Source organism: Mesocricetus auratus, unplaced genomic scaffold (assembly GCF_017639785.1).
Source record: "Mesocricetus auratus isolate SY011 unplaced genomic scaffold, BCM_Maur_2.0 Super-Scaffold_100038, whole genome shotgun sequence".
Lineage (NCBI taxonomy): Eukaryota > Metazoa > Chordata > Mammalia > Rodentia > Cricetidae > Mesocricetus > Mesocricetus auratus.
In genome coordinates, this window is record NW_024429216.1 from 9,153,954 (window position 1) to 9,170,190 (window position 16,237).

At 41.6% G+C, this 16,237-nt stretch overlaps 1 long non-coding RNA gene across 3 annotated transcripts in view; it reads right to left on the bottom strand.

Moving 5' to 3' along the window:
• Positions 1-14,281, bottom strand: part of LOC121135489 — a 94,795-nt gene extending 80,514 nt beyond the window's left edge. For 2 of the 3 annotated variants that reach the window (XR_005872595.1, XR_005872594.1), the window contains exons 1-3: positions 12,379-14,281; positions 11,197-11,262; positions 1,623-1,769 (exon numbers count right to left, since the gene is read on the bottom strand). This is a non-coding gene — a long non-coding RNA (uncharacterized LOC121135489). Of the gene's footprint in view, positions 1-1,358; positions 1,770-11,196; positions 11,263-12,378 lie in introns of those variants that run through there. The other variant, XR_005872593.1, reaches the window with a different exon arrangement.
• Between the last annotated feature and the right edge of the window lie 1,956 nt (positions 14,282-16,237).

The following is a 16,237-nucleotide window of genomic DNA, read 5'->3' on the forward strand; positions in this document are numbered from 1 at the left end:
AGTACTCACCTATACTCTCAGTAAGTGGCCGTTTATCATTGCAGCGAGTAATCTCTACAATAAGTACTCACCTATACTCTCAGTAAGTGGCCCTTTATCATTGCAAAGAGTAATCTCTACAATAAGTACTCACCTATACTCTCAGTAAGTGGCCCTTTATCATTGCAAAGAGTAATCTCTACAATAAGTACTCACCTATACTCTCAGTAAGTGCCGTTTATCATTGCAGCGAGTAATCTCTACAATAAGTACTCACCTATACTCTCAGTAAGTGCCGTTTATCATTGCAGCGAGTAATCTCTACAATAAGTACTCACCTATACTCTCAGTAAGTGTGCCGTTTATCATTGCAGCGAGTAATCTCTACAATAAATACTCACCTATACTCTCAGTAAATGGCCGTTTATCATTGCAGCGAGTAATCTCTACAATAAATACTCACCTATACTCTCAGTAAGTGCCGTTTATCATTGCAGCGAGTAATCTCTACAATAAGTACTCACCTATACTCTCAGTAAGTGTGCCGTTTATCATTGCAGCGAGTAATCTCTACAATAAATACTCACCTATACTCTCAGTAAATGGCCGTTTATCATTGCAGCGAGTAATCTCTACAATAAATACTCACCTATACTCTCAGTAAGTGCCGTTTATCATTGCAGCGAGTAATCTCTACAATAAGTACTCACCTATACTCTCAGTAAGTGGCCGTTTATCATTGCAGCGAGTAATCTCTACAATAAGTACTCACCTATACTCTCAGTAAGTGGCCCTTTATCATTGCAAAGAGTAATCTCTACAATAAGTACTCACCTATACTCTCAGTAAGTGGCCCTTTATCATTGCAGCGAGTAATCTCTACAATAAGTACTCACCTATACTCTCAGTAAGTGCCGTTTATCATTGCAGCGAGTAATCTCTACAATAAGTACTCACCTATACTCTCAGTAAGTGTGCCGTTTATCATTGCAGCGAGTAATCTCTACAATAAGTACTCACCTATACTCTCAGTAAGTGTGCCGTTTATCATTGCAGCGAGTAATTTCTACAATAAATACTCACCTATACTCTCAGTAAGTGGCCCTTTATCATTGCAGCGAGTAATTTCTACAATAAGTACTCACCTATACTCTCAGTAAGTGTGCCGTTTATCATTGCAGCGAGTAATCTCTACAATAAATACTCACCTATACTCTCAGTAAGTGGCCCTTTATCATTGCAGCGAGTAATTTCTACAATAAATACTCACCTATACTCTCAGTAAGTGGCCCTTTATCATTGCAGCGAGTAATTTCTACAATAAATACTCACCTATACTCTCAGTAAGTGGCCCTTTATCATTGCAGCGAGTAATTTCTACAATAAGTACTCACCTATACTCTCAATAAGTGTGCCGTTTATCATTGCAGCGAGTAATTTCTACAATAAATACTCACCTATACTCTCAGTAAGTGGCCCTTTATCATTGCAGCGAGTAATCTCTACAATAAGTACTCACCTATACTCTCAGTAAGTGGCCCTTTATCATTGCAGCGAGTAATCTCTACAATAAATACTCACCTATACTCTCAGTAAGTGGCCCTTTATCATTGCAGCGAGTAATCTCTACAATAAATACTCACCTATACTCTCAGTAAGTGGCCCTTTATCATTGCAGAATCATTTGGTGTCGGAAGTTCTGGAACCCAGATCCAGGCGCCCTGAAAGCGGCTGCTCTCAGCCCAACCACCGCTGGCTCCAGGCACATGTGAATTCCTTTCGCTAAGTTCCTAGTACAAAGAATTCAGAAAATGGAAAATTCCTTGCAGGATAGTAAGGAAGGTTTGGTAAAAACATATTCAGGATATTCAAAATCATAATGTAGATCTGACAAACAGGTATAAAGAGACAGAACATAAAATTTAATTACTTTCAGGAAAAATGTGTTCCATATCTATCAATTCAACAGACAGAATAGAAAAAGTGAAATATAATGTTGAAACATTTAACTGACAAAACTGTTCCGTGTTTGATGATTTCACTAGCATACTACAAAGACTGGAACATAAGATTGAAATGCTAACAGAAAAGATTTGTTCCATGTCTGAGAGCAATGGCAAACTAGCTGATAGAACGTTATTTCTGAAAGGCAGTTTACATGCCATTGAGATACTTTCTGAGGATGAGAATATTAAATATTTGGAATCACGTATAAATGAAGAATGCAAAAAATGAACGATTCACATTATATCCTTAGAAAATTATTCGACCGAAGAACTTCAAGAGCTCAGAGAAACAATGATAAATAGATTGCAGGTCTCAAAAGACGTCTAATCTGATACTTCAGAATCAGACATACAGGCATCAGGTCAGGACAGAGGTTTCCCTACACCTCTCAAATGCCAGAAAGATCTTCCTAAGGTTGTTATGCCCTCTCCTATGGTTTTCCCAGTATCTGTAACCAAAAATCCAGCAGTGAAAAAGCACCAAAATGGTTTTGTTGCTTATCAATGGGAACCTATACAGATGAAGGCCCTAAAGGGAATCAAGGAGGCCATTGTTTTGTATGGTCTTCATTCTCCCTATGTCAGAGAGCTCCTAACCTCATGGGCCACTGCAAATAGAGTAATCTGAAGAGACTGGGCCAAATTGGCCTAGGCAGTGCTTGAAAATTCATATTAAATTCAATGGAGAACTTTATGAAGGCAAGAGGCAAAAGCCCTAGAGATTCAGGGATTAAAGAACAGTTATGAAGCGCCCCAAGTCAAGATTCTTGGGGAGGGTGCTTATGCTGACACGCAGGTTCAGTCCACATATGACAAGCGCATGTTATCTTTATGCTGTACAGCCGCTTTGAATGCTTTGGATAAGGTTTGTGAAACAGGAGAGATAATGCAACCCTATACCAAGGTAGTACAGGGCCCAAGGGAAAGGTTCACTGAACTTTTAGAAAGATTGTCCAGAGCAATAGAAGTAGAAGTAACAAATCCAGAATCTAGGAGACTCCTTATAGAAACTTTTGCATATGAGAATGCAAATTCACAATGCAAGCAGGTACTTTGGCCATTAAAATAAGATCAGCGCCATTGGAGGAATGGGTCCTATATACAGCTAACCTTGAATGTAAAAGTCAGGATACGAGCCGGGCAGTGGTGGCGCACGCCTTTAATCCCAGCACTCGGGAGGCAGAGGCAGGCGGATCTCTGTGAGTTCGAGGCTGGGCTGGACCGATAGCCTCCTAAACAATACAGAGAAACCCTGTCTCGTAAAAACCAAAAAAAAAAAAAAGTCAGGATACAGGGGCTTGGGTAGGTGAAGCGATTTCTACAGGTTTGAGGAGGCACCAGGATGCCAAATGTCCGACCCGTGATGATATAGAGGCCTGGATAAGGGAGGCAATTTCCAAAAATTTCAACAGACATAAAGATATCACATGCTTTAACAGTGGTAAAATAGGACATCTGAGTATGAACTGTAGATGAAGCATTCCTAGAAATAATGCTTCTACCAAGAATGCTTCAGACAGAAGGCCTCAACCTTCTGGTCTCTGCAGGAGGTATGGAAAGGGCAAACATTGAACCAAGGAATGCTGATCGACTACAGACAGACAAAGTAGCCCTTTAGGGCCGGGAAACTGGTCCGAGGGCCTCATGAAGGCTCCGAAGTCCAAGATAGTCTGGTCATTCCCAGTGACAGTGGAGGACAGCCTTTCCCAGGACAATTACAAGATCCACTGCCCATTGTAAATAATACGGCGCTGGATAATACATTAGCTACAGAAGATGAATCAATTATATCAGGAGGAAATACAAAACGTATATTTTAGCAAACTTCTATGTAATATCGTAGACCCAAGTTACCAGTTAAAGTAAATAATACAGTGATTAATGGCATTTTAGACCCTGGAGCTGATGTCACCATTATAAATCAGAAGTCTTGGCCCCCGATTTGGCCTTTAAAAGAGGTAAACGTTCAATTCTTAGGGATTGGAACCCTATCTCAAGTTAAACAGAGCATTAGATGGATTGACTTTATTGGGCCAGAAGGACAGAGAGGATGGTTAAAGCCATATGTTGCAGATATTACTATAAACCTCTGGGGTCTTTATCTATTACAGCAATGGAAGACACAGATTAACATTCCTCCTGTATCAGATAGGAATTATAGACAAGCTCTTGGTGGTAGAAAGAATATAGTAAGACAGTACAGAAAACAGATGCCAAACATACAGGCTGTACAGAATCAGGATGCTAGTGCCAAACCAACAGAGCAACCAAAAGCTCTAACTTTAAAATGGCTAACAAATAAACCTGTCTGGGTAGATCAATGGCCTATGACATCTGAGAAGTTAGAGACGTTGGAGAAGTTAGTTCAGGAATATCTAGATGATGGAAATATTGGGGAATCAACTAGTGCATGGAATTCACCTGTTTTTGTCATCAAGAAGTCTGGGAACTGGAGAATGGTTACTAATCTTAGAGCCATCAACAAGGTAATTCAGCCTATGGGGTCGCTACAACCTGGGATGCCACTACCTTCTCTAATACCTAAGGATTGGCAAATTATAGTTATAGATTAACAAGATTGCTTCTTCACTATACTGTTACAAGAAAACGACAGAGAAAAGTTTGCCTTCACAGTACCTACCTATAATAATTCCCGACCGGTACAAAGATTCCAGTGGAAGGTGCTGCCTCGAGGTATGTTAAATTTAAGCCCAACTTTGTGTCAATATTTTGTGCATAAATCTCTAGAATAATTCATAAACAATTTCCACATTCGTTAATATATCATTATATGAATGACATATTACTGACTGAATCAAATAAGGATACTTTGAAAAAGGTGTTTGATGTAGTGAAGGAAACTTTGCCTCGCTGGGGATTACAAATTGCCCCAGAAAAAACACAAAAGGGAGATTCTATTAATTATTTAAGTTATAAAATAGACTCTCAAAAAATGAGACTGCAGAAATAACAGATCAGAAGAGATCGTTACCAAACACTTAATGATCTTCAAAAACTATTAGGAGAAATCTCTCAATTACAGACAATTATTGATATAGAAGGGCATGATTTAAAACATTTGAAAATGACTTTAAAAGGAGACAAAGACCTAAATAGCCCACGAGTACTATCAGCTGATGCTGAAAAGGAATTAGAATGGGTAGAAAAGAGAACATTAGAAGAACATGTGGACCGTGTGAATCCAAAACTGGACTGCATTATGGTTATTTTACCATCTAGAGAATATCTCTCAGGAATATTAATTCAGAGGAAGACATCATACTAGAATGGGTATTTCTGACACTTAAACAGAATAAAAAATTGAAAACATATACAGAAAATATCTCCGATTTGATATTAAAAGGTAAGTTAAGGCTTCATCAACTGACTGGGAAAGACGCAGCTGAAATTATTGTACCGTTAACTAATGAGGAAATCTCCTCCTTATAGAAGGATAATGAGTATTGGCAAATAGCTTGCAGTGACTTTTTGGGAACTATTAGTAACAACTATCCCAAAACAGAGAGAATCAAATTCATAAAGAAAACAATTTGGATTCTTCCACGTATAGTGAGACAAACACCTACTTCTGTAGTTCTTACCTTCTACACGGATGCAAACAAATCAGATAAGGCAGGATATAAATCAAGAAATATAAGTAAAGTAGTTCAAATCCCTTACAACTCTGTACAAAAGGCAGAGTTGTATGCCATTCTCATGGTATTTAAAGACTTTACAGAGCCTCTAAATATAGTTACGGATTCTCAGTATGCAGACAGAGTTGTCTTGCACATTGAGACTACAGAATTTGTTCCTGATGGCACAGAATTAACCTCATTGTTTTTACAATTACAGGAAAGCATCAGAAACAGGACTCATCCTATATATATGACACACATCAGGTCCCATAAAGCTCTGCCAGGTCCTCTGGTGCAAGGCAATGATGAAATTGATCGTTTATTAATAGGCAATGTTGGAAGCTTCAGAATTTCATAAGAAACACCATGTTAACAGCATAGGTTTAAAGAAGGATTTTTCTATCACCTGGCAACAAGCCAAAGAAATAGTAAGAAATTGCCCCACTTGCTCATTCTGCAATCAAACTCTGTTCCAGCAGGTTGTAATCCTAAAGGTATTCAAAGAAATGAACTTTGGCAAATGGATATATTTCACTTCCCAGAATTTGGCAGTCGGAAATATGTATACCATATCATAGACACATTCTCAGGCTTCCAATGGGCTACTGCTGCCCTCAGCTCTAAAAAGGCTGATTCTGTTATAACACACCTCTTAGAGGTGATGGCTGTTATGGGTATACCTAAAACAACAAAAACTGACAATGCTCCAGCATATGTCTCCAGTAAATTAGAACAATTTTTTCAAATATTATAATATGAAACATGTAACTGGTATACCTTACAATCCACAAGACAAGTAGTGGTTGAAAGATCTAACCGAACCTTAAAAGAGATGTTTCATAAACAGCCAGGGGGAACAAAGACCCCAAACACAGGTTACATAATGCTTTACTAATGTTGAACTTCCTTAATGCTAATGAAAAAGGACAAACTGCAGCAGAAAGACACTGGACTACAGAGAAGACTTCTGAACTGAACAAACCAGTGTATTTTAAGGATGTTATGACCTCAGTCTGGAAACCAGGATATGTGTTACGTTGGGGAAGGGGTTTTGCTTTTGTTTCCACAGGAGACGAAAAATTTTGGGTTCCATCAAAATTAATTAATATTCGATCCGAACAGAAGACATCTCAGGAGGAGGAAAGATAACAGCTCATCTACAAAATCATATTCTACCATGGGTAAAGTGACCTCATGAAAGGAAAGAGAAGTGTTTTGTTTGTTGTCTTCACAGGTAAACTCAGCAAAGAATACTGGACATATGGATTCCTGAAGAAGAATGAATAGCTACCCTGAGGACCATCAAACAAACAATAACTCACTGTGTGGTATCAAAGTCTAAATCTCTCTATTCTTTTCATAGTACCCTTTTATCTTTGTTTCTTCATATACTTCAGTCCCCATTCATTTAACTGAAGCTGGCTTTGGAGTTGGATTGGCTCTCCTACTCTAAATTCAAGCATATTATTTAAATACAATTCAGAATTTCTGTATTATATCAAAGAGCCATTGATATAAGACAGAAGAAAATAAAATTAGGGACTGTTATCTGTGGATTTCTTTTTCTGAAAAGTCTAACCTTCTTCATGTTTACCATCTTCCCTATTGTCACCTCTTCCGGTATGCATACATATAAAAGTTAAAATATTTCTTTGTTAACATTAATGTTTGAGTTTTCCAGAGAACAAGGGATTTCCTGACAGCAGAAAGAGAATGGGGATCCACTTCCTTGACTCCTCCTGATTCGACTGGATACATCTGAACTGCCCCACATCATCGACTCCACCTGACAAGCACGATCCTGAAGCCGACTTGGAACTACATTATTCCACACATCTCCAGACCAAAGAATGGATACAGTGCACCTTCTACAATCTGGCCAGAGCTTCACATGAGAGCTTCAATCAACACTAGAACTCCAGTCAGGAACTTCAATCAAGCATCTCCTGCGAAACAGAGACTGTCTAATCTACTGAAGATTTTATTTCACTAACATTTTTCTTCTTACAGGTCCCCATGAGATTGTCATCGTCCCATCTCAGCAGGAAGTAGTTTTGAGAATTCCACACCCCCTCTCCCTACTATTGATATTATAGGATAGTTTACATCTGTTAGTGTTAGTTTTCAATTATGTTAGAGTTGGGACTGGAAGGAGGTGTTCAGACTTGCGTGTTTCTTTCAGATAAGTTTAGGTTTAGATGGGATAGATGTTTGAGGTATTTTGTTCATTGACACAAGTTAGTTTTGTTTTAAGTTAAAATATCCTTTATACACTAAAAGGGGAATTGTAGGGTGAAACTTAGTACTCCTGCCATTAGCCATGTGGCATATTAGAGGCAAATACAGATGAGGTAATAAAAGGGCGGTTTACCGCACAGCTAACCACACCCACTTTAGGCATGACTAAAGACATATACGGACTTAGGCGGTAAACTATGTCACTAGCCAGGCCCACTTTTGGGCATGGCTAGAGGCGTGTACAGAGGAAGGAATAAAAGACTGAGCAGCAGAACCTGTTGCCCTTTTTTAGGCTTCCAGTTAGGTGGTGGAAAAATGCTCGGCTCATCTGGGTTTCTCTTGGGAGTAATTTCTACAACAAGTACTTGCCTATACTTTCAATAAGTGTGCCGTTTATCATTGCAGCATCACTTACCCACTAATCATTTTTCTGAATCAGGTTCCAACTTAAGATTATATATTGTATTTAACTGTTTTGTCTCTTTTAAGGCTATTTTTAGTGATGGGTATTTTTGTTTCCGTTTGGTTTTTGGCATCACAGTCCTGGTAACTGAACCCAAGGTCTGGCACATTCTAGGGAAGTGTTCTATCTCTGAGCTATATCCTCAACCCCCTTAGTCTTCTCTAATCCGGGAGAGTTCTTCAGAATTTTTGTCTTCATGACCATAACATTTTTATTTTTGATTCTATTGTTGTTTGTTTTGTTTTTAAAACAAAGTCTCTTTTTGTAGCCCACTGGATTGCAAATCACTATGAAACTATGGAAATTTGTAAGGTTTTAGATTAATCTAGTTGGTTTATTTTTGTTGAAATAGGCTTTTATTGTTGCTGTTGCAGGGTGTGTAGGGAATTGTTGTTTAGTTCAGGTTCCTCTCAAATTTGCCACACAGTTCAGGTGGGCCTTGAACTCCTGATCCTCCAACCTCCACTCCCCAAGTATTGAATAACAGACGTGAGCCACTATCTCTACTTAACATTTTGGTTTCGCTTTTGCTTGAGACAAGGTCTCACTCCCCAGTTCAAACTGGCCCGGAATTAGTAAGCCTCCTATCTCTGGCTCCCCAGTGCTACCTCCATACCTGGCTGAAGTATGTTTTTGAAGAGTATTAGCCAGATGTTTGTTTGTTTTATAATAACCCTCAATTTGGGCTCATCTAATATTTCTTCAAAATTAAGCTCAAGGTATGCACTGCATCTAGGCAGCACAGGATGGCACTGTACCTCCAGGTCAGCATGTGAGGAGCCCAGGGTAACTAGGCCTTTCACTGCTGCTCAAGGAAACTTGGAGCACTTGGTTAACACTTCTCCCCTATAAAATGACTATGTCACTTGAAAACATTGTTTTATTTTACTTATTTCATCTTATTTACCAGGACAGCGAGCAAACTACAGCAAGCATAAGGAGTCAGAAGACAGCTTGGAGGAAGTGGTTCTTTCTGTTCACCATGTGGGTCCTGGAGATCCAACACAGGTCATCAAGCTTGGTGGTAAATATCTTCGTCCATTATACCATCTAGGGAGCATTCTTAAACTATCACTGCCTTGGAATACCACAGACTCATCAAATAAGACTCCTTTGGAGTCTGGCACTGGCCCTGGAAGATGGTTGAATGCCTCAGATTCTTACAAATATCCAGGACTGAAAACCAACAGTGAAAATTAGAATCTGGGAAACCAGCAAAGAAACCGTTTTGAGGGCCTCTCTTCTCACAGCATAACCAATTAAGCAGAAATAACTAAACATGGACTTTGGTTGGGACCCATGGCAGAAGAAAAGGGCAAAACTCCCCTGACTGGAAAAAGTGATAAGTGAGCAAACACAATAAAAAGAGAAGGCCAGCCCCTAGGCAAGCCCAATCCAGTCTTCTCTGCAGGCTTCCGGGAAACCCTTGCTGCAATGAAAGTGCACAGCACATGATGGCTGTAATTGCCACTGACAGCGAGTAACTGCACCCCTGTTACAAACACCCGACCTCGCATCCCAAGGTCCTCCTCCTGACCACGGTTGAAAGCATAATCCACAGAACCCAGGCCAGAGGCGCAGGGACTGTCATCAGGGGGCTTCATCCAGCAGCTGACGGAAACAGATACAGAGTCCCACAACCGATTATTAGGCAGAGCTTAGGGAACCCTGCAGAAGATGGGGAGAAAGATTGTAGGAGCCAGGGAGGTCAAGGACATCACAAGAAAACTCACAGAATCAACTAACCTGGGCTCACAGGGGCTCACAGAGACTAAACTGACACCCAGGGAGCCTTGGTGGGACCGACCTAGGCCCTCTGTTTATATGTGACAGTTGTGTGACTTTCTCTTCTTGTTGGACTCCTAACAGTAGGGAGAAGGGCCTGTCTCTGACTCTTTTGCTGGCTCTTGGGAACCTGTTCCTCAGGCTGGGTTGCCTTGCCCAGCCTTAATACAAGGTGAGGTACTTATTCTTACTACAACTTGATATGCCATGTTTTGTCAATATCCATGGGAGACCTGTCCTTTCCTGAATAGAAACAGAGGAGTGAATGAGGGGTCAGAGGGGAAGTGGCAGGGAGGGAGGGGATGAAATATACATTCTGTGGTAAATATTTTTAATTACCCTTCACATACCTAATACCCTTCAACCATCTAGAGACAGCAGAAGCACTAGATGCTAATACATGGGCGAAATAACTCAGAAAAGAGTGGTGTGGGTGGGTCGGGAAAGTCTGGGAAATGTTTCCAGAGAGAGGAGGACTTGGATTGGGCATTTGAACAGTAGGATTAGGGAAACACACAAGGAGAGATGTAAGCAAAGGGAGCCAGGAACTGGTTACTGTTCTAGATGCTGACTTAGAAGCTCTCAGGGGAGGAGCCTGAATTTTCCCCACTTGCTCATCTTGAGCAGCACAGGGCGTTACTTCAGCAGAGGATGCTGATGCTCAGAAAGGAAGGAGATGGGTCACGGCTGATTCTGCACTTGGAATTAGAAACTACGTGTGTCTAACTCGAGCCCACACAGTTGTCACTACCAGGGAAGAAGATCGAACACAGTTTAGGAAAGGGAAGGAACAGGGATCACTGTGACAGGAAGATGCTATTGCGAAACCAGAAGTTAGGTAAGCTTACTAAAGCGGAGTTATATGTTGCAGGGCCATGAAAACGAGGCAGAGACATTTGACTGAGACCTGTGATTGCCAAAGAATCAGTGAAGGTCAAAGGTGAACAGAAGAGTCGAGTTCTAAACCACAGAAGCTGCTGAACATAACAGAGGAGGCCATGGACAGGGGAGAGTGGGAAATGAACTTAGAAGCAGACCCTGGATTTAAAAGGAAAAGTCATGCTAGGCAGAGCATGCTGGTGCTCACCTTTAACCCCACGTGTCAGGACACAGAGGCAAGGCCATCTCTGCAGTCTCAACACTGAGGCTCTACCTTTAAAAAAGAAAGAAAAAGTTAAATGTCCCGACCCGCAGGACATACAACGTGGGTCTGGTGGACACCTAGGAGAAAGATGGAGGACAGGGGATACAGGAATGGACGCCAAGACAGGATTCTGATCAAGGCGACAACTTTATTTCATCACAAGGGGATTTATATAGGAGAACTGAGGAGGGAAAGGCAGAGGATGTGCTTGCAGCTGCAGGGGCAAGAGGTCAGTGGGAGAGGTGGTCTGCTGCGTTGCCTTGCTACCTAATCTACAGGGCAAGAGGTCAGGGGTAAGAATTCCTATGTTGCTTGTTAACCTGACAGCAGGATCCAATCCTATCTATTACAATTCACTACTGCTCAGGCCTATCTTCTGAGGACCTTGTAGTTTTTCCAATTAAGCTAATCTTTAACTGACTGGTAAACCCCAGGCTTGTTACTTGGAATATGTTTTATGTCAGAAGGGGTGGCAGGGTGGTCTTAGTGTCACGTCTTCTCTATGAGTATGTGATACAGCCTAGCTGGAGGTCCCTGACAGTTAAAGTCTGACTTTATTCTCACTTCATAAATCAACGCAGGTGCACTGAAAATTCATCTCCAAACCCTTGTTACTTCAAGTGTGATCCTCCTACCAGAGCAATGCATTTCCAAATCTTAGCAGCATTAGTGGTGGAGGTACCCAGGGCCAGCCTAGGCAAGAGCAGCAGAGAGAAGAGGCATGCTGGCAGGGAGGGAGGGAGGGAGGGAGGGATGGAGGGAGGGAGGGAGGGACAGTGGAATGGAGGGATGGGGGCTTTCAGGTCCCACTAGAAATATCAGAGTCTGTATTTAAAGAATTACTTTATGTGGTTGTTGTGTGGTTTGTAAACACATTAACATTTGACAAGCTCTTCTCTAAAGTGTCTTCCGATTCTAAATGCAAGTGTGTCACAGGCACAGAAAGTCTGTCACTCTACAGGGACTCATGGGGGACAGTTGACCTAGTCACCAAGTCTACCCAGAGCCATCTCTCCAATCCTTCCCCACTTTCTTAATCCTAGCAGTTTGTCTAATTTGCTCACTAGGAAACACCAGCAGGGCAGTGCTGCCACCTCGTGGCCGTGACTGGTAAAACATGCTTACCCATTCTCATTTGCAGAGCAGGGTGCAGGTTAAGTCCAAGTCACAGATGTGGTAAGAGAATCACAACCGCTCCTACCAACTGCAGCTGACTGTCAGAACATCGCCGAGCGTGGTCACGGTTGGAAGTGAAGGGTTTTCCTTCCCTGCATTTCCGTTCATCTCAGGTGGGGCGCACATGTGCCGCTGTGGAGGTCAGAGGTCAGCTGCAGGTCAGCTCTTCTTCCACAGAGAAATTCCCAGGGACCAAACTCCAGTCCGTAGGCTCAGTGATGAGCGCCTCACCGCAGGGCCATCTTCCTGGCCTGAGAGTGACGTTTATAATTCCCAGCATTGGGTATCAGTGGGACACCTCGGTTCCAGGCCACACTCTAACAATGTCCCCTAGAAATCATCATGACAGGTGTCTTCAGACATCTGCCCTGCCTGAACTGCCAGGAAATCAATGTCGGGTTTCCGGGAACTTGCTCTCAGAGTCACTGTCTCATCTTGTGCTCTCTCTGTTCCCGCCCTCGCCAGGCACGGAAGCCGGCAGGTGCCAGAGAACACCTCCAAGTGCCACCTGCCGCTTTCCAAGTGACATAATCTGAAGACCCTTCTCGCTCCTGTCAGCTTAAGTCAGTGGTTCTCAAACTGTAGGTTGTGATCCCCTTGGGGGGTGTCAAATGACCTTTCACAGAAGTCACCAAAGACTGTCCTGTATATCAGATATTTACATTACAGTTCATAACAGTAGCAAAATTACAGTTATGAAGTAGCAACAAAAATAATTTTATAGTTAGGGGCTATCACAACATAAGGAACTGTATTAAAGGATCACAGCATTAGGAAGTTGAGAACCATTGGTTTAAGCTATGATGTGAGATCTGTCTCAAAACAAAAAGAGACATGTGAATACTTGTGAAGAGCCTTGGGGCTGCCCGCAGTATGGGGTGGGGAGTGGCAGCAGATGTGGGATTTGGCTCTAACTATGAAATGATCCAGAACAGGGAAGCAGGCATCCCTGGGGCACTACAGCTATGGCTAGACTTTCCTAGCATTCAGTTTATGCTGCGGTTTCTTCGCTTCACCTGACCACTGGGAAGTGACAGGCGAGTGAAGGGGCTTCAGATTATGTCTGAAAACACCCTGTGATTATGATTTCAAGGGTGACATTGTTAAGACTGTGGCTTGGAACTTGAGTGTTCTACTGACACCAAATTGTTCAAAATTATAGAACTCACTATGTATATCACAGACTGGTCTTGAACTCACAATTCACTGGGCACTGGAGCAACAAAATCAGATGTATTCCTGCCCTCAGAAATTTGGGTTACAGAAGGAACCCAATTCAAAATTCTCCACCCCCAGCTAGAGGTACTTAACCTCTAGGCCCTAATCACCCAGGACACATTGCAGGCCCCATCTGACCAAGGAAACAAGGAAACCCCAGACACCTGGGGAGAGCCTCCCCACACACCAAAACACCCAACACCTCATTTGCCGCCAGTGGAGCCTTGGCCCCACCCCAACGGGGAGAGGTGAATGCCTGGGCCACAATCCCAGCAGCCTCTCCCCCACCAAAGCATCCTAACCTCTTGGTCCTAATCACCCCTGGCATGTCACACTGCTCCCCACCCCTGCCCACCAGTTACCAAGAGACCTGTGGGTAGCATCCCCACACCGCAAACCATCCAGCACCACATCTGCCTCCATTGGAACCTTGGCCCAGTCCCCACAGGGAGAGGAACAGTGACCACCTAAGCTATAGGCCCCACCTGCACCTACTAGAGGAATGGATGGGTAGACAGTATAAGAATACATTCAACAACATAAAGAGTAAAACGACACCACCAGAGATTACGGGTTCCACACCAGCAAGACCTGAACAACCTAACAAAGACGAAGCAGAAGACAATGACCTTAAAAACATCTTTATGAAAATGAGAGAGGCCCTTAAAGAGGAAATGAGAAACACCCATAGAGAAATGGAGTAAAAAATAAACAAAAATTCAAAGTAATGGAGGAAAATACAAACAAAAAAATTCAAGAAATCAACAAAGAAAAGAAGGAAAACCAAGAAAAAAACAATCAGACATGAAAACTGAAATAGAGACAATAAAGAAAACACAAACTAGCCGGGCGTTGGTGGCACACGCCTTTAATCCCAGCACTCGGGAGGCAGAGGCAGGTGGATCTCTGTGAGTTCGAGGTCAGCCTGGTCTACAGAGCGAGTTCCAGGACAGCCTCCAAAACAATACAGAGAAACCTTATCTCGGAAAAAAAAACAAAAAAGAAAGAAAGAAAACACAAACTGAGGGAATGCTGGAAATGGAAAATCTGGATAAACTATCAGGAACTACAGATGCAAGCATAACTGACAGAATACAAGAGATGGAAGACAGACTCTCAGGTGTTGAAGATACACTCGAGGAAATAGATTCATCGACGAAAGAAAATGTTAACTCCAACAAATTCTTAACACAAAATATCCAGGAAATCTGGACACTGTGAAAAGGCCAAACCTAAGAATAATAGGTATAAGTTGGGCATTAGTGGTGCATGTCTTTAATTCCAACACTCAGGAGGCAGAGGCTGGTGGATCTCTGTAAGTTCAAGGCCAGCCTGGTCTACAGAGCAAGTTCCAGGACAGCCTCCAAGGCAATTCAGAGAAACCCTATCCTGTAAAAAACAAAAAAAAGAATAATAGATATAGAAGAAGGTGAACAATCCCAACTCAAAGGCACAGAAAACATACTCAACAAAATCATAGAAAAAAATTTCCCCAGCCTAAAGAAGGATATGCCTATGGTACAAGAAGCTTAGAGAACACCAAGTAGACTGGACAGAAAATAAAAGTGCCCTCTGTAATGAGATATCTACCCCAAACACTCCTGTTGCACGGAACACACCCATTTAGGCATGGTCACAGGTGCTGATGTGACAGGGGAAGGCTAGGTCTGGTATCCTGACCTCTGAGAAGCTTTAGAAGAGCTGGTTCAGGAACAGGCAAATTCTGGATATATCAGAGAATCTACAAGCCCTTGGAATTCTCCTGTATTAGTTATTAAAAAGAAACTTAGAAAATGGAGAATGCTTACAGATCTGAGAGGCATCAATAAAGTAATTCAGCCAATGGAATCTCTACAGCCTGGAATGCCCTTGCCTTCTCTAATACCTAAATAATAGCTTATTATAGTTTTTGATTTAAAAGATTGCTTCTTCACTATACTATTACAAGAAAAGGATAGGGAAAAGTTTGCCTTCATAGTGCCTACTTACAACAATTCTCAGACAGCCAAAGGATATCAATGGAAGGTCTTGTCAAATGGAATGTTAAATAGTCTCACCCTGTGCCAATATTTTGTGCAAAAACCTTTGGAAATAATTCATAAACAGTTTACACAATAAATAATTTACCATTATATGGATGATATATTGTTGGCTGATTCAAAGGTAGCAACATTAGAAAAAAATGTTTGAGGAAATAAAGGAAGTTTTTACCTCACTGGAAATTACAAATTACCCCTGAAAAAATACAAAGAGAAGAGTCTATCAATTATTTAGGATATATCTACAGAAGATTATACCACAAAAAGTACAGATCAGGAAAGATCGGTACCAGACTCTTAATGGGATTCAAAAATTATTAGGAGAGATTTCTCAGCTACAGACTATTATTGTAGTAGAAGGGCATGATTTGAAAACTTAAGAATGGCCCTAAAAGGGAACAAAGACTTAAATAGTCCATGAATTTTATCAGCTGAAGCTGAAACAGAATTAGAATTGTTAGAATACTAGAAGCACATGTGGACTGTGTGGATCCAGAACTAGACTGTATTCTGGTTATATTACCATCTAGAGAAAGCCCTTCAGGGACTTT